Source organism: Cyanistes caeruleus, chromosome 1 (assembly GCF_971803275.1).
Source record: "Cyanistes caeruleus chromosome 1, bCyaCae1.hap1.1, whole genome shotgun sequence".
Classification (NCBI taxonomy): Eukaryota; Metazoa; Chordata; class Aves; order Passeriformes; family Paridae; genus Cyanistes; species Cyanistes caeruleus.
The window spans coordinates 97,258,514-97,276,179 of record NC_141701.1 but is presented as its reverse complement, the minus strand read 5'-3'; the positions used below and the strand labels follow the sequence as shown (position 1 = coordinate 97,276,179).

Below are 17,666 nucleotides of genomic sequence, written 5' to 3'. Positions count from 1 at the left end.
TCCCAACTTCCTTGCCAGTGTGGCAGAACAAAAAGCAGAAAAGGCCTTGGCTTTGCATAAACACTGCTCAGCAACAGCAAAAACATGTCTATTATCATCTCTGCATTCAGTACAAATCTAGAGAATAGCCCCATACCAGCCACTGTAAAGAAAGTTAACTCTACCCAGCCAAAATCAGCACACATTCTCTTTCATGATCATTAAATCTTTATTACTGTTAAATAATTGTATAAAGAATATTCAGATTAAAGGCAAAATTGCTGCTAAATTTACTTAAATTTAAAATAAATTTATTTATTTTAAAATAAAATTTTAAGTAATTTAATTCTGATTTAACTGCTGTAGCTGATTGTTAGAAACAGTAAAAGAATCACCTTTGAGACAGGTACCATTTGGGCCATCTCTCCCTTACAGAAAAGAAAGCTATTGACTGGCAAGCTTCACACAAGAGCTGAAAACTCTTCCTGTAATGTTTAGCATAACTTCAGAAATTAGGATGATTTGGTTAAACATCTGAATAGCCTTAATAGAAGGGAAGGGCCAGAGATGCTGCCCCCAGAGGCACTCACTAAACACATTATTTTTTCAAGTGTCAGCCATAATTACCTGCATTTCCACTGTACTCAGAAAGTGAATGCTTTGACACAATATGCTGTTGATTGTCTGCTTCATATTACAGACACTGACACGTTGCCAGTGGTTTCCCATGTAATCAACAGGCACAACTGTTCAGGCTCACAGTGTGCTCCAGATGTCAGTGGCTAAATCCATATTGTAATTATGGTGTTTGGGGTTTCCTTTATTGCTGGTTGGTATTCCTTTATTTTGGTATTAATAACTCTGAGTTTTCTTGGTGAGAAAAAGTAAGAAAAGTGACCAATATTTTATCTTTCTGTGTAATTTTAAATTATTTTATTTTCTGTTTGTCTTCTTGGGTTTTTTTGCCAGTGATTTTGTTGTATAAAACAGTGACCTGCTTGTCTTGAATGTGTCTTTCCCTGGTGGCTGAAATGAAAAGAAGCATTGTGTGTGAGGCTGTAGAATGAGTTGAATGGAAGGAGATGGTTTAAGATATGCAGTGGTGCGTCTTACTATGCATAAATCCCGTGCATTTGATAGCTGCCTATTTAGCTGCAGGAGAAGGTGCAAATTATCTGTTGTATGCACAGACTCTGATGTCAGTGTCATTCATGTCCATGATGTCATCAAAATGTGTGCAAATTATTTAAACTACTGTAAAAACTCACTCTGAAGAAAGATGTTAATGTTCTAATATCTGCAAGTAGTGTTCTAGTTTCTAATCTGTCAGTTAGTTACTTCTGCTAGATTCTTTCTTCCTAACATGGGCAAAAAGTTTTTGTAAGGTATTATTTATCTACCAGCTCCCCCCTCCAACTAAATAGGAGTTAGTCTCACTGCTAAAATCAAAGTAATTGACATTTAATGGGAATTTAAATAATTAAATTGAATTAAATATGTAAACTGATCATCTGGAGATAGTTCTAAAAACGGAACAAAGAGAAGAGAATTACAAATTTAGCAAAGGAGAGTGGTTTAAAATGACTGTGTAGGTACAGACATTTATGGAAATAGAATGGCTTGAGCTAAGTCAGAGGGCAGAAAATTGGCAGAAACTAACATAATTCTGCTTTATATGGTACCTGGAGTTTATGTGCAAATACTCTGGTGGCAGGAAGGCACCCCAGGTTCTGAGGGTTACAGGCTTTACAGATCAAGAATAAGCTAGGAGTGGATCCCATTTAGGATGGGATTAACTGTGCTTATAAATTAAAGAATGAGCACATTCACAATTGACAAAAAAGGTCGACACTAGCAAATATACAGCAAAGCAGGCACTGTATATTAAAGCTTATGAGCTTTAATAGCAGCTACCTATATGGTGATCAAAGCTGAAGATAATAAGATGGTGCTATCACATAAAGGAAAATAGTTAATACAGAAAAAATAAGAACCAGTATTAATCCAAATAGTATTCATAGTGATAAGTATAAAAAGTATAACAGGGAATTCCACTAGAAATGAAAGATTTGTTCATGGGTAAACCTTAATTTCAAAGCACAGCACTCTTCAAATTTGATTAATTTCTCAGTCGTTCCAAAGTTATTTACATGATTCCCTGATTTCTCTGTCAAGGTTTTTCTGAACAGGGGACAAAAATTACTATCTTCAAAAGTCTGGGAATTATTTTAATGGTAAAAATAATATGTAGAGTAAGGAGAAGGCAGTGTCTGACAAGACAGAGCTTACAAGACGTGGGCATGAGTTAATATGCTAGGAAAAATTGTTATATATACTTTTAAAGGCTTGAACAGATTCACTGTATATCACTTTCAGTCATAACTCACCAAAAATAGCAAGATGCATTGGATATAAAAATAAAAGCCTGGATATAATTATACCTAAAGTCACTGGTATTGTGATAAACTGTTACACACAACCACTTACCCCTTCGAAGGCACCCCTAGTGCTTCGCTGTAAGCAAGTGCTGTTATCTCATCTGTACAAAATAAGCACTGACCTGAACAAGCTCTTGCTGAACACGTGACTGGTTTGAGTGATTATTAAAAACTCAAACTGAAACGAAGTTTATTTATAATTTTTGGCATTTAATCTATTTCCTCAACATGGATAGATGAAGTTGAATTGGCTGAGTGTCTATTCAGCAATCTCTGCTGTGGGAAGTACCTGGGCAGAATAATAGTAGGGCACTTGTACTTGCACTACTAATTAAACTTGGCCCTGGGATCTAAATCAAGGAAAAGAAAGTAGCCTTCCTTTGAACAAAGGCATTCTCTTTCTTTACTTGGGTTTAGTTTCAGATATATCATTACCAAATGTTAGACAAGAGATTCCCCTCCACTCCTATACTTATAAATTACAGAGCAGTAGTTAAAAGAATTCCTTAGGGCACAAGAGTTAAGGTTGCATGATCTTCATGCTTAATGTTTCTGAGCCAGCATTTACAAACAATAAATGATCTGTTTTTATCTTATTTCCTTTGGGGAATATTTTTTGTGTAATTTGGTTAACTGATACAAGGATTATAAGTGTATGCCTATGTGTGTATATAAATACATACCCACAATTATCCCCAGGCAGAAATGCAAATAAATTGCTAAAGGTCAACAGTTGCCCTGTTGCTGAGCCAGTAGTAAGATGCTCTCTGTTGATGAGCCAAGGAATTATGTTTTCTTAGTTACATTCACTCAGATAAGCTAGCCAAGTGTGAAAGAAGAGTCCTCTTGATGTCTGTTGAGGTGCTAACTAACATACCTTGGATTCATGTTTGCTGCTTGTATTGTATCTTACTTCTAGAATGCATCATGGTAGTATCCTAGGTGACCCAAAATATGTGTGCTATATTCTGTATTTCATCCACATCCATCTGCACAGTTTGTATTACTTAGAGTCAACCACCTGGTAAATGGAACTTGTGTCTTTTACCCTGGTTCACAGAAAAGGAGGGGTCTGGGGTGTCTTTAAAAGACAGCCAACAGACACGCAGAGACCTCTCTTGTCACTCCCTGGGCTCCCAAGGAAGTTGCTTTGGACAGCTCTCTGATTAGAAACCTGAGAAGCTGAATTTTGCAATCCAAAGCTATTTCAGAGTGAATACTTTCTGTAGCTGCCCTACCAAGATGGGACTGTTGGCGGCTGGGGTCACTGTTCCTCAGTGCTCCACTGGTCCACTTTCTTTTCTCCCTTCCTCCCCTTTGGGACAGGGCCTGTGGCAGCAGCACTGACACGGGCTGAGTGCAGAAGGTGGCAGGAGGAGGCAGGGAGCAGCTGCACTGACCTCACACACATACACACCACCACGGTCACCAAGGTCACCAAAAGGAAGCAGGAGAGCTGACACCCCAGGGCCGGAGCCCCAGGCAATGCCAACACACCCCATCTGCCACCAGAACTGCTTCTGCCTGTAGCTTTGAGAAAATGGATATCCTTTCCTGTACTGCTCATTTTATCTTGAATCTTGCAATAATTTGGTGTATTTATAATGTTCTGGAGATAAGTAAATAATACATTAATCCCAGTTCTCTTCATTATAAGGAAAGTTCCTGGTTTGGTTTAAAGGTTTTAAAATATGAACTCTCCAGGCTGATAAAACAGATGGAAAACAAAGGCAGTTAAAATTAAATGAATAAAAGGGAGTTCATCTCAAAATTTTGTCTTGCTCTACATTTTAAAGTTGTAAAGTTGGACTGGCACAGCCATGTTAGCTGGGAGACCTTTTAGAGAAAATACCTTTTTCTAAACTGATGGAGCATTGCTGAAAAAGCCTCAGTGGAGATGGAGGCCTCACAGCAGGAGAGTAATTCCCTGTGTGTGGTTCATATTGTTTGAACAGGTGAGATGGCTGCAGTGGCAAAAGACATCCTGTAGACCAGTGCAAAGAAAGTCTGTGGTAGGAAGCTGTGTCAGCATAAGTGGGCCAAAAGAGTGTGACAGCACCAATTAGTGGTTCCTAAGTTCTGCTCAAGAAGTTAAGGGCTTTCACAGGTGGCTGAGTGAACCAAGAAACAGCTCATGCTAATGCTACCTGCCACTTGTCATAACTAACTTACCAGTATCTCTACTTGTGTAAGTTTGGTATAATTTAGCAGGCAGGCAGAAAGCAACTTTTCAGAAACTTCTGTGGGAAATGACAAATTGTAAGAAATTTTTTTGGGTTTTCTTATTGTCTTCAGTGAGAACCATGAGACAATTTGAGCACCAGAGATGCAGTGAAATTCTTAAAACATTCTCCACCCCTATAAGAGATTTCAGTGAAGACTTTGTGTTTTATCCTGTTTTTCTTGACTGGATACTATGCTGAGGTTTGGTATTGTACAAGTAGGTAATGCGATTCCCTTGTGCCTTATAATTATCACTATGCTAAAAGTTTTCTTCCTCTTTCAACAGTTAGAGTTTTGGTTTGTCTTGCAGAGTTGAATGTAAGCTCTGGGAAAATACAACAGGCTGATTTGTGTCTTGTGTTCACTCATAGCAATGTTGTTCCTCTGTTCTATTTTATTATAGCTAATTGAATGTATTTTCCTAATTCATGTGGCTACAGTTACGTTATTGCAACTTTTCTGATGTTATTGGACAGCACAAGCTCACATCAAACTCAAATTTTGTGTCTTCCTCTCTTCCCAAATGATTCAAACTGGGGATAAAAAGGCTATTTTGATTTATAAACTGGAGTGAAGGGGAAAGGATACAGGAGTTTGAAATAGGATTGGGTACCTGGAGCCTGGAGGCAGACATGTCTTAACTCACAGGAAGATGTTTTATAAAAAAAATTTGTCCTGTTGTTTTTGTCCCCTTTCATAATACACATCTGCAGGTTAGATTCTACTGTTTGGGGTCTATTCTTTGAATCATGACATTATGAATTAAAAAGAAGACATCAAATTCCCTGAGAAGGGTAACTACCAGATGTATGATTTATGTGACTCATAGATGAGCCATTCAAATCTTTAAAGCTTTTTGTACAGCTGACATTATAAGGGAAGTTTAGGGAACTTCTTAAACTGGATATGGTATGTAGGGTTGTAAAAAGCAGCCATGAGTTGAGTCACTGGACAAAAATTTAGGCTCCCTGGGCACAGCCACTGGTTTTACATATTACAGAGACATAGCATATTATGCTCAAGAAGGGATAATTATTATTGTATTTGGTTAAATAAATCTCCTGTTTATAGTATAGTTCTGGTTCCAGCAAGGACAGGGCTAATTTTTCCAGTAGACAGGAGGAGGCATGGATAGGATCATGAGGTTATTCAATACCACCTCATGTCATTGCCTAGGATGGAGGAAGGAATTCAATGAATCGCTCTCTATTTTGTGTACTTTTGTTATTAGGATTGTTACTGTTTGTTTTCTTATTTCATTGCTGTTTCCAGTAAATCGTTTTTATGTGATATTTATTTTTTGTGCCTCAAATTCTCCTCTCCAGCTGCCAGATGGAGGCGGGGGGAAGTGAGCAGAGCGGTGCCTGCCTGGGTTTTGGTGGGAATACTGAATTGGGGAATACCATTTGTAAACCACAACAAGTTTTTAAAGAGTGTGGCTCTAGCTACCCTTACCTAAAGAATCTTAACTTCAAATTAACGGCTGGAACCCAAGTTGTCTTGCTCCATATTCTGGTAAACAGTGGTGGCTAACCTGAAGTCTGTGAAGGTTCTAAATGGACATGTAAACTCATAGCTACTTATCTATAAGGTAGGTGTTGTATGACTTCACTGATAATTGGTAGCTGATACTACTGGACCATAACTAGGAGGGTAAGATGCTCTGCACAGGTTTGAAGAAGGCTTGCTTTCTCTTCAGTTTAAGGAAATTCACCCATCTCCACTAAAATCTAGTGTATACACATACTAATGTTATTCATGGACACTCAACTTGTACAGCAGATTCTGTCTCAGAGCTGTTATCTCTACAGATTATTCTGAGTTGGGCACTGTTTCACTGTATGAAACAGGGAGGTGGAGGAAGAGAAATATATTTTTTGAAGCTCCTGTGCCATCAAAAAACCCCAGCAGTCACCAATGCTTAGAATACATGGAGAAATGCATTGAAATTTGACAAGGCATGTTGCAACATCAGGCTCTAAGTTCTCTCATTTGTTTTTTTTCTTTTTTTTAACTTTGTGTAGTGAGTTACAGAAACTTTTGTATGTTCTGCAGTAAATTTCCAGTCATGTTAGACTAAGCATAAGATACATAGCATTTGATTCAGCTGCCTCCCATCACAGGAGTTGAAGAATTGTGCAATTGATCCCTGTGTGTGTAACTTCTGTTAGAGTCCTATGAGAGAAATGATTTGAGTTTTGTGAAGAGCAAAAAGCAGCAACTGTTTTACTTTTTATTTAGTTCTCTTTCCTACTGGTTTTCTCTGTATCAAATAACACATCTTCCCTCACTCAGTACCACCAGACTTGCCTTGAAAGCACTTCTGGAGCTGGTGTTTTTTTTTTCTGGGCTACAGTTGTGCTAGTATATGTTAAACAAAGCATCAATTACACAATATATTAGAGGCTTTTCTGCAGCCTTCAGAATTTTACTTTTAAACTTGCCAGTTGCAGTGTTTCTCACTAGTTTCTTCTTAATGCTTCTTAATGCAGGGAAAAAAAAAAAAAAAGAGGAACAGTTCTAGGAAAGTAGAGAATAGCAAAATGTGTACTGGAATAGTAAAGTACCAGGAGTTTTCTGTTATATCACAGGGCATTGAGTATTGGACTGCATGAATACACATATAGTGCTCATTGTACCATAACAATATAAATGAGCCAACCTTAAAACTGCATAGTCCTGTTTTTTGCAATTATTTTCAGCATGCCTATAATATCTTGTAGTGAGTGATGTAGACATGCATTTACAAGGGCTTGCCTTGCAAGCTGATAACTTGCAAAAATGTAATCATTTAGTAGGAACGTGATAAATCAGAACACGGAAAATTCTGTAAATACTGTGCAAGTTTCTTGTTCTTACTGTAGGTATGGACTGAAATGATTTACAGTTTAGAGATTTTGTATTTTTCTTTGATTTTGTACCAACATTTCAGAAGGTTAATGCAGATTGATGTTTCATTGCTGCACTTGTAACACCATCACGGGTGTGTTTGATAAATCAGCAGATTTAACATGAGCTTTTTAACCACCACAGATACCATGTATCATATGTACCAGTAAGTCAGTGTTGGAAAACAGATCAGGTGGGTTCATTCCTAGAACATAGAAATGGGGTTAAATATGGTCAGTTGGTGTGGTAGCTTGAAAATTTATGAAAATGGTGACTTAGTGCCCAAAGCTGACATATGCAGGGGCAGTTCATAAATCATAGAATGGTGTGGGTTGGAAGGAACCTTACAGACCACCAGTTCTGTCAACAGTACATGAATAAGATGATTATTACTTGTACAGTACTACAGCTATAAGGATTTGTTTTGCTGAAAATGAAAAGAAACAATAAAACCAGTTACCAGAGAACTTTTTCTTGTTGCAAATAAAAATGTGGTGGTTGTTCATGCCAGAATACAGAGCTGCTGCAGAGACATTTATAAAGCACTGTAAATTCTTACGCTACTGTTTATATTACATTCATAGCTACATATAGTTATTTTGTGATCTCCAACACTGAAGTCAGACTACAAATTTATATTAAATAGCTTAGTTTGAAAGAGTGTACTGAGTTTTAGGAGACTTGCTCAAGGGAAACTTGGTATCTATCAAGTACTCTCGATGCAAATGTGATCTATATATATGCCTTATGAGTGGTTATAAACATAGCATATGCCATCACTGTATGTATTTTATGCATGTGAAAGACTACTGCTCTGGTTTGTGTGATATTTAAGCAAAATAGCAATAGGACCAAAACAATTTCTAAAAGCACATCAGGACAAGTGGTAACCCCGTGTGTAAGAGTTGAGTCACTACCATAACTAATCTTACTCCATTTTTTGGGACATTTAAAAGAGTTTGTGATGTCATTAAAGTAGAAAGCAAGACTATTTTGATAGCAGGTTAGCATAGCACACAGCAGATTCCTTGATGCAGCACGTTTGTGTCTGAGATGAATATTTAACGTGGTCAGTGGCAACATCTCTAGGCAGATTCAAACACACTGAAAATACCTTTTTAAAACACAGATACACATTTTCTCCTTTCCTATCCTTCCCCATTCCTAGGAAAAAGCGATGAAGGGAGGAGTTCACAATATAGAGGCAATAATTACAGCTGTAAACATGTAAGTTATTATTTACCATAGAAATGTTACAAAATGTAAAGAACATTTATGCTAGGTTAGCACTGTGGTATTAACCCTACACACTGAACTTCCTGGCACTGAGCCTTCATATTGCAGATGTTGTGCAAAAATACTTTTTCTCTTTGGCTAATGTCATATGTAAAATATGTGCATGTGTAAGCTGGTATCTGCATGTATGTGAAGTTGCCAAAGTTTGATTAAGTGCAGGCATTTCAAAACCATGTGTGAGAGTGCTAAATCATGGTAGTTTAAATTTTAAAAAATATAGTAATTTCTGCCTTCTTTCCTTGGAGGTCAAGTTTTGAAACTTTTGCTTGAAAGCTAGAAGGTGATTGTAATTCTTTTGTTTTGTTGGTGTTTCTGGCACTTTGCCTATTCCCATAACATGAAGCATTGCAAAAAACAGACTTAGCTTTGAACTTTGAAATCCATCTCTGGGATCTGTAGAGATCTCTGTTTCTTGGTGGTCCTTTGTCCTCAATGCAATGGAATTACAAATATTAGCCACTGTATTGCCTAAATCATCCAGGGGAAGTGCCTAGTGCTAGAACAGGCTGGCTGTAAATCTGGCTTCTAAGAGTAATAAAGTAAGGCGTTTATTATTGCTTATCACTTCTGTGAGCTTGTTTCTGGAACAAGCTACAACAAGGTCACATCAGTATGGACGCTGTTTACATGGGGTCCTAGTCATAAGAGGCATGTTCAAATAATTTCTTTTGTCACTAGTAATATGCATTCACTTCCAGAGAGGCCCGAGTTACCATCTGATAGTGTCGTGTGTGTTAGCAAACTCAATCCTATTAATTAAATTCCTTTTTGCTTCAGTTAATACATGATTAAATATATATATATATATATATATTTGCAAGGAATGGCCTCAAGTTACAGTTGTTTCAGCTAAATTTCAGGGTACCTTTGGGGGTGAAATTCTACAACAAAGGAAAGACACGAACTCTCATTTTTTGCATCTGGGGTGCAAAAACCCTCTGCTTTCTAAAATGTGGAGCAAAAGGACAGTAGTATGTGTTTCCTCCCTGCCCTTTTCTTTGGCTGTGTTATGTCACGGAAGTCACTTCTTATGCAAATGGCAGCAGCTGTGAACCAGCAGGTACAGAGAACAGTGCCGTGTGTGTGTGTCCTGCAGGAACCCCAGGTGCGGAGCTGCCCTTTCTTGAGCTCCTTCAAAGCAGAGGCAATTCTTGGTGGGTAAATAGCCTAAATATCATTGCAGTAAAGAACTGTACTTGTATGAGCATACGTACACAGGGAACCTACAGCTTTGGGCAGCATCTAAGCTGTGATTTTAGGGATCATCTTTACATCTCTAGTGCCCTGCTGAGAAACTTAACAGGTGCAGACCTCTTGGCACCCAATTGATTTTGGCCTTTTGTGGCCATTTTGCACGTAGCTGCTCAGGGGTGTTAGCTTCACTCCTCTGCCGGCAGCCACGCCGAGCCGTCCGGGAGAGAGCTAAATGCCCTTCTTCCAGAAGCTGCAAATCCTAGCCTTGCGCTTAAGCTCAAAGCCGCCGGGGTACAGGGAGGAAAGCCCAGCCGTGCAGGGTCCTGGGGGTGGCGGCGCTCTCCTGGCCTGAGGATCCCCCACGCCCCTCGCAAGCAGAGCAGCTCCGAACGGGGCGGTCAGGCTCCGCGGGGAGATGGCGCCAGGTAGCAGGTCAGGGGAGGGGGCCGCTGTCGCCGCCTCAGGGTGAGGGGCAGCGAGGCACGGCAAGGCTGCCCCGCACCCCCGCCCCAAGCCGGGAGCAGCGCCACGCGCCTCTTCCCCGCCTCCTTCTCAGCCTTGATCGAGAGCTGGAGGCTTCTCACGGCGGGAGGGAACGCGTGAAATAAAAACAAGTTGTGTGCGGCGCTGGGGGAGGGGGATCCCTGCTCCCGCTCGGCGGCCGAGCCGCCTTGTCCAGCCAGTCGCGGAGCCGGGAAAGCGAGGTAAACTTTGCCGGCCGTCGTGATCCGCGGGAACAAGAACGCGCCCGGCCGGTGCGGGGCTTTGTTCCTAGCGGGACGGAGGAGATCCGGCGGCGGGGAAGGGAAGGAGGCCCTTGGGCGGGCCGCGGGGCCGCCGCGGTGGGATTGTGGAGATGAGGCCGCCCCCACAGTCACCGCTGCCGGCGCCGGGGCTCCGCGGGCTCGCCCCGGAGCGTGTTGGGATGGGAAGGGCGCAATTCCCGGTGGTGGGGCCGGCGGGGGCTCGGGCAGTCCAGAGGATTGGGAGCGCCGTCCACTGGGACAGTGTTGGCGAGTTCGTGTTACCGGGAGGGTAGAGGTGGTGGAGCGCCGCCGCAGGGAAGGCAGGATGGCGCCGGGGCTGAGGGCCGCAGGCCGGCTCCGGCCGAGGGGGCGGGAAGGCGCTCCCCTATCTCTGTAGGCACGCTAGCTCTCTCCATACTGGGCAGCTTAGTGGCCAGGCACTCGCTCCTCTCTTAGAAAGTTTCTTCAGCCTGTGGGTTTGTCAGGCAGGGGGACTCCCGGTCTGGGGCTGAGGTGCGTCCGCCAGCGGGGACGTCCCCCCTGCTTGGCTTCTAGGGTCGCCATCCACAGACAGCCCTTGCTGAGGCTGCCCTGGACCGCTGCAGCACATCTGGTGGTGTGTGTGATAAATGGTGTTGTCTTTGGTACCCACCCAGATCTCTCCCGATGCCCAGCCTTTCTGAACTGTTGGCAGGGTCTTGCCATCGCTGGCTAAAATTTCCAGCTGCTTGAAGCTTTCTGGTGCCTTTCTAAGATAAATGATCCTTACTGAGGATCGTGATTCAGGATCTTTGTGTGTCTTCTGACAAACGTCCCGGTGTTAAACAGTTTTTGGCATTGGTGCTGGCCAATAGCGCAGGCTCCGCAGCTGTGATCCTCCATGTCAGGTGGTCTCCTGAGTGTTAAAGAGTTGCACCTTAAACAAGAGTCACGTTCCCAAGCCTAGGATTAGGTGAGAACTATAGTATTTTCTGTAACTTGAATTTTTTATTTTGGAATGCTGCTTACATGTTTAACAGCGAGGGTTTTTTTTTTGTTTGTTTTTTTTTTCAAATGCTGAAAAGTGCCTGGTGGTAGTCATTACATTCGTAATTGAAGTGTTTACTTTCTACTAGGTATGAAATTGAACAGTAGCGAGAGCTACAAGGGCTTTGGGGCTATTTTATGTGGTATTTGATACGAAATTTCTGTATGCTGCTCAACTTCGACTGATAACGGATGTCTTAATCTGGCTAATTTTTAAATGAAACTGCTACAGTTAGTCTAGGCTAAACAGGACTTTTGCTTAAGCTAATGAGATTTTTGTTGAGGTTGAAGCTGTGAAAGAGAACCTGAGCTGTTGAAAGTAGTGGGATTTTCATCCTACATAGCCAGAATTAGCTTTTTTTTTGTGTGCAACTATATCGATTACTTCTAATAACTAATGTTTATTGGAAGGTTTAATTAGTCACACAATTGGTGGAAAGTACATGTACTCATGAATCAGGGCTGCATTGCCAAGAGTTTTTTATGAGTTAAAACATTCTGTTTCAGCTTAGATTGTGTATTTGCTCCAGGGAATGATTATTTAGAGAAGGCAGTGGCCACAAGCAGATTAATCAGTGTTCCTTGCAATCTCTGATTTAATCTGAAGTACCTTTCTGCAGGTTACACTTTGTTTTACTAAAACAGCTGTAATATTTTGGGATATCATCACCATTTGCATTACCTTCCTTGGCCTGCTCATTTTCTCTGGTCATTCAGAAAATATTTATATCTGGAACACAGAACCCACAGCAGGGATCTTTTTCTTTCTCTGGGCTGCTTGCAGGGTGGCATGTGAGTCGATTCCTCAGGCTTATCTACTTTTTGACTATAAGCTCTATGGCTAGCAGATCAGAAGATACCACTGAGATAGAGATGCAGAATAATGCAGAATATCGGAAAATGCAGCAATTTCTTTTGCATTAGGAAAAGCTGATAGGGAGTCTGTTAATCTCTTTTGTCTGACTTCTCTGGAAGTGACCATAATGACAGAGAATGAGTTGGTATTTTTGACATGTGGGTGGCACTTAGGTAAAACCTTGTTAGTATAATTACCTATGTATCTCCTAAATATACTTTTTAACAAAAAGAGAGATGATAACTAAAATAGAGCAGTTCTGAAATTGCAGAACAGGTGTAATGAAGGAAAACCAGTATAAGGAAATTATTTTAAAAGTCAGTAAAAATACTGTAGAAACTTGATAATTGGTTAGCATTTAATTTTAGGGCTTACAGTTCAGTTTTATTCCTGGTGAGAATTTGTAGTGGTGTTTTTCTGGCTGCTAGTTGAAGATTGGGCATAAAGGGCATGAAGAAATGTTAACTCATTTGCATTTTGGGAGTATCTTCTGATCCTTACTCAGAACCTATTGAGAATATACAATTTCGCCTGTAGCAATTAGCAGTGAATGTGCCTTATGCGTCAGCTTCACAAAACTTGTAAGAAACTTACAGCTTTGTTTACTTGCCACAATTTTGCCCTTTCAATACAACTTAAAATATTGCATGGTTCAGTTTTTCAGTTTGTGTCCTAATTCTGGCACTGGCATTGGCATCTGGTATTGAGCAAAATTATGAAGATCACAATGGAAGTGTTTATCTGTATGTTAGGTAAGGTACTCATGTTGATGATTTACAAATGAAAACGTATTGTTTGAAATGGCACTGTCAAGCAGTTCTTCTGGTTCACCATCTGGAAATGTCCAACATTTTTAGTACTAGTGTGGATCTATAGGCTAAACCTGACCAGCAACGAGGAAGTGAAGCCTAGAAAAGAAAAACTAGGCTTCGCAGGTCAAGTTAACCTTAGCTTGTGTGCCTCCATGTGGAGGGCTCAAATACAGGATTGAAAGTAACCAGAAGTTCCCATATCATAGTGAGAATCTATGTATCAGCTACATACCCGAGCTATTGATGAAGAGCCTCTTGGAAAATACCTCTTGATGGAAACTCTCCAGCTGTGAAGGAAGATGTGTGATAGGAGAGGTGGGAGACAGGGAGTGAAAAATGCAGTGGTGTTTTTTTTTTTTTTTTTTTAAAGTTTTGATTTTGTTGGTCTGGGTTTTGGATTTTTGGTTCTGTTGTTTCTCCTGGTCTTAGTGCCTTTGTGGGTGGAAGGTGAGAAGTAAACCAGGTGACTGGATGGCCTCTGTGAAAGTTAGTTGGTTCCTGCTTAGTTATTTCTTACACAGCAGGCCTGTTACAGGGATTCTATCTAAGTATTTGCAGGTGTTTGGCAGCAAATTATTTTAATGAGGGGTAGGGAAAGCAAGCATCTGGAAAATGTCAAAGCTATTAAAGGTTTTGGCAGGCCAATGTCCCCAAAATGAAGCCTGCCATTTGATGATGAAAAAAAAAGTTTAAAAAAACCAGCCTGCAATAGAATATTTTACACCTAGAGATAGAGCAGGCTGCTGTTTCTGATAAATGTGAGTTTGTGGTAGTGTGAGGGAGTCTGCAGTGATAATGGTAATACACTTGATGCATGTAAGTGCCCTCTCACACTTTTTCCCCACTTGATTTGGTAGTCTTCTGTATTTATGTATTTCACAATGTAACTGTGCTTTTAAAGTTGCTATTTTTTTCACAGCTTAAGAATATAACTGGATTTGCATAGTCATTTGCAAGTCGTACTTGTTAACATCTTGAAAAGAGTATAGCTTTTCTGTGCTTGATATATTAAGTCAGAATTTTCATAGTCTGCAGGGTCTGTTGGGTGATCTGCCAATGACAGGAAATTAGCACTGCCTTGCTTCACAGGGATTAGGTGTCCACCTTTCTTTATCCTTTTGCTCACTACTCCCTCTCTCATCCTGCCCACCCCACCATGCTACTATCTAATTACCCTGTAGGTACAGACCTGTGTGATAACAGAATTGAGGTAATGAATTGCTTGAGGCATTAGGTGACAGATTGACATGCAGCAGTCTAATGGACAGATGTGTTGATACAACCTGCTTTCAGTGTACATCCACTGAAGAGGATCTGAGGAAGCAGCCTCAGGAGGCAGATGAAGGGAAGATGCTGTTACGTCTTTGTAGTTCCATGAGCTGCACAGACACTCCCTTAGCTTTGGGGATGGCAGAAAGAGGATGTGAGTCCATTTAGAAATGTATTTATTTGTGGTTTGGGGAATAAGAAAAAGAATGGTGGTGTCTAGAGAACAGTCTATTAGGTTTTATATGTTTAGGAGAAACCTCTAGAGCTTAGCTTTTTAAATTTAACTTTCTGTCTTGCATAAATTTACTGAAAAAGCCAAAACTTTGGAGACAGTATCTTTTAAGCCTTAACCACAGAAACAAACAAAAAAAGCAGAGTAGAGGCAATCTTTTTTCTCCCCATTTGGTCAAATCTATATGCTTGTAGACAGAGTAAAAAGGTGATTGTAGACATGATTTTAGTTTCAGTTTAAATGTTGTATTATGGTTTTTCTTGAAGGAGGTAATTTTAGTTGAAGAAACTGTGATCCTGTGATGCTCTTTTCAGTAAAAGGAAGAATGTACCTTAGACCATATATAAAATTTTCAGTGTACCAAACTACCTTGCATACCATTTCTTAGACTCTATGCTTTGCAAGCGCATTAGCATTGATCAGTAGAAGTCTATTTACAGTTGTCTTTTTAGTTGAAGTAAAATAGGTGGCCTTCCATAGGTCTTTCTGTACCTGTTCTTTTTCTGCAGCTAGTACTACTAAAATTCTTTTGAGGAGATAAGATAAAAAGAAATCACTGATGTGTGCTTTGATGAGGGATATTTATATTTGTGTAATATTGCCTTGTTGGATACCAGGGTCTCTGCTGAAATGTTTTCTCTATCAGTGTTGCTTTGTGCCATGTAAAGCATGTTGCACCTTTTATCTTTCGGCAGACAAAAACTTCAGGTTTTTGCAAGGCTTCTTGATTGCCAAAATAGGACATTTTTGCATTCTAATCATTCTTATTCATCTTGGTTAGTGCATTTTGGGCCTTTTTTGTGCACTCAAGTTTCCATGTATCTTGTTTTAGTGATTTAGCAAGTTGCTGCAGTTGAAAGTGACCCAGAGGACAGTTCCATCTGGCTCCCCACCTGTTCTCTGGAGGGGATGAGGAGGGCCCAGAGAGCTGTGTGCTGCATTCTGCACCTTCTTTCATGCTGCTAGTCAGTGTCAGGATGCTGCTGTTGCTTCTTGTCCTTGCAGAAGTGGCTATATCCTCCTTCTCCAGTCCTCTGGCAGCAGTAGTGTCAGTAGCTCAGTCCTCTGATCTATCAAGTTTTTTCCTATTTCAGGGCTGTGCCTGTATTTGTAGTGGTTAGCAGAGATAGCTTGCAGCTGTTAAGACAGGTCAGTTGGTAGTTTAGCAGCATAGGGGGAATTGAGGGCAACCCACTATGAGAAGGAGAGTGAAATTGGTGTTGGAATCTGAGACTAGACCATTGTGGTAAATAATCCAGTATTCAGAGAGCCAAGAAGAGAGAGGTACCACAGCACTGTGTTTGGGGTGCTCATCTGCAGGCTGGAAGCAAAGGTGAGAAGGAGCATGAAGGTGACACTTCCACATCAGAGGACAGTGTACTGTCTTAGAGGTCTTCCAGTCTTGCTTCTTTGTATGCTGTACATGCAGATTATCCCCTTCCTGCCTCAGTGCTTTAGTATGAAATGCAATTGCCGTAATAGGAGAGACTGAGATATGCTCAGGTCAGGCATTCCTGCTTGTTTTATACCAACCACAAGCTAGTGGATTAGTCCATTCGAGGTTTCTTCCAGTGCTGGGTGGTTTGTAATGCCTAGCTTTAGTGGTGTTAGGCTCTGTACCACATCTTGAGCTTGTTTTCTCCCCTCATTGGGCTAGTGAAGAGGGAGACATGGTCTGTGTTCCACAGCCTGGTGTGACTGTTCCCCTAATTGTAAATGAGTTAGTCATGGAAATACAGCTTTTGTACATGCAAGCTTTTGATGAATGGGTGATAGTGACTTTTAGCAGGATACTTTTCTATCAGTCAGTGTCCTGGAAATAGTAGCTATAAAAAATATCTTTGTGGGTATTGTGTACTTCTGGGATCATCTGTTTTTCTGAATATATGTGCTAGGTTTTGTTTACCTGGTGGATCTGAACTTTTCTGTAGTGTTTGCAATTGAAATGTAATTTTTAACAAATGGTTGATATTGTATGTCTGCCAGGTTATGGGTGATTCACCATTTTTAAATTTATTATATAGACATGAAGAAACTGTAGCTGCCTGGATTTTGGTAACGAACTGTTCCTTCTGGCTTTGATGAATGAGCTGTTACCTGATTATAGCTAATAAACACATAGACTGTTGTGGTCAAGAAATGAGAACCTAGGTCTATGGTTCAGTTATTTGCTGTTGATTTTGGTGTGTAATCAATTTAATTTGTGATTGAAAAACCTCTGGAAACACTTCCTTTAAGAACACTAAGTATTTCACAAAGTTAGAAATAAGTCACTCCTGAGGCAGGCTTCTTTTTTCAGTCATTCAATTATTCTTGCAGTTATCAACCACACTCAATCTTTAGGACTATTTTTATTTTCAGGTGAGATGGATATGATTTGGAAGATGAAAAGTCAAGTACAACCTGTTACTGCAGGTTCTGGGAAACTTGGCATTTCCAATGGCAGATTCAATAAGTTAGGGTGTTTAAGATCAAACTTTGGGGGAAAATGTAGAGTTTTTTTAGTAGAAGACTGGATTTTAAGTAATAAAATGTTTAGATTAGTAGATTTCAATTGAAACTCTGAGATTCTTATTAGCCTGTTTCCTAAAATTTTTTTTGTTTTGTCTGGTCTAGCCCCAATATTGGATTTTTATTGATCTGTAAGTTTATAAGAATCAAAAAAACCCCTGCTATTCTACTATAGCTGCTCTTGCTCTTTGAATA

General features: G+C 40.3%; 1 protein-coding gene across 32 annotated transcripts in view; it reads left to right on the top strand.

Moving 5' to 3' along the window:
- Window positions 1-17,666, top strand: part of TNS3 (tensin 3) — a 251,975-nt gene that overhangs the window by 12,462 nt on the left and 221,847 nt on the right. For 3 of the 32 annotated variants that reach the window (XM_086843741.1, XM_086843751.1, XM_086843781.1), the window contains exon 1: window positions 10,427-10,723. The exons of 5 other annotated variants lie outside the window; for them this stretch is intronic. The gene's annotated coding sequence lies outside the window, so the exon portion shown is untranslated. Of the gene's footprint in view, window positions 1-10,226; window positions 10,724-11,421; window positions 11,881-17,666 lie in introns of those variants that run through there. 24 more of the 32 variants (XM_086843824.1, XM_086843788.1, XM_086843728.1 and 21 more) reach the window with 17 other exon arrangements.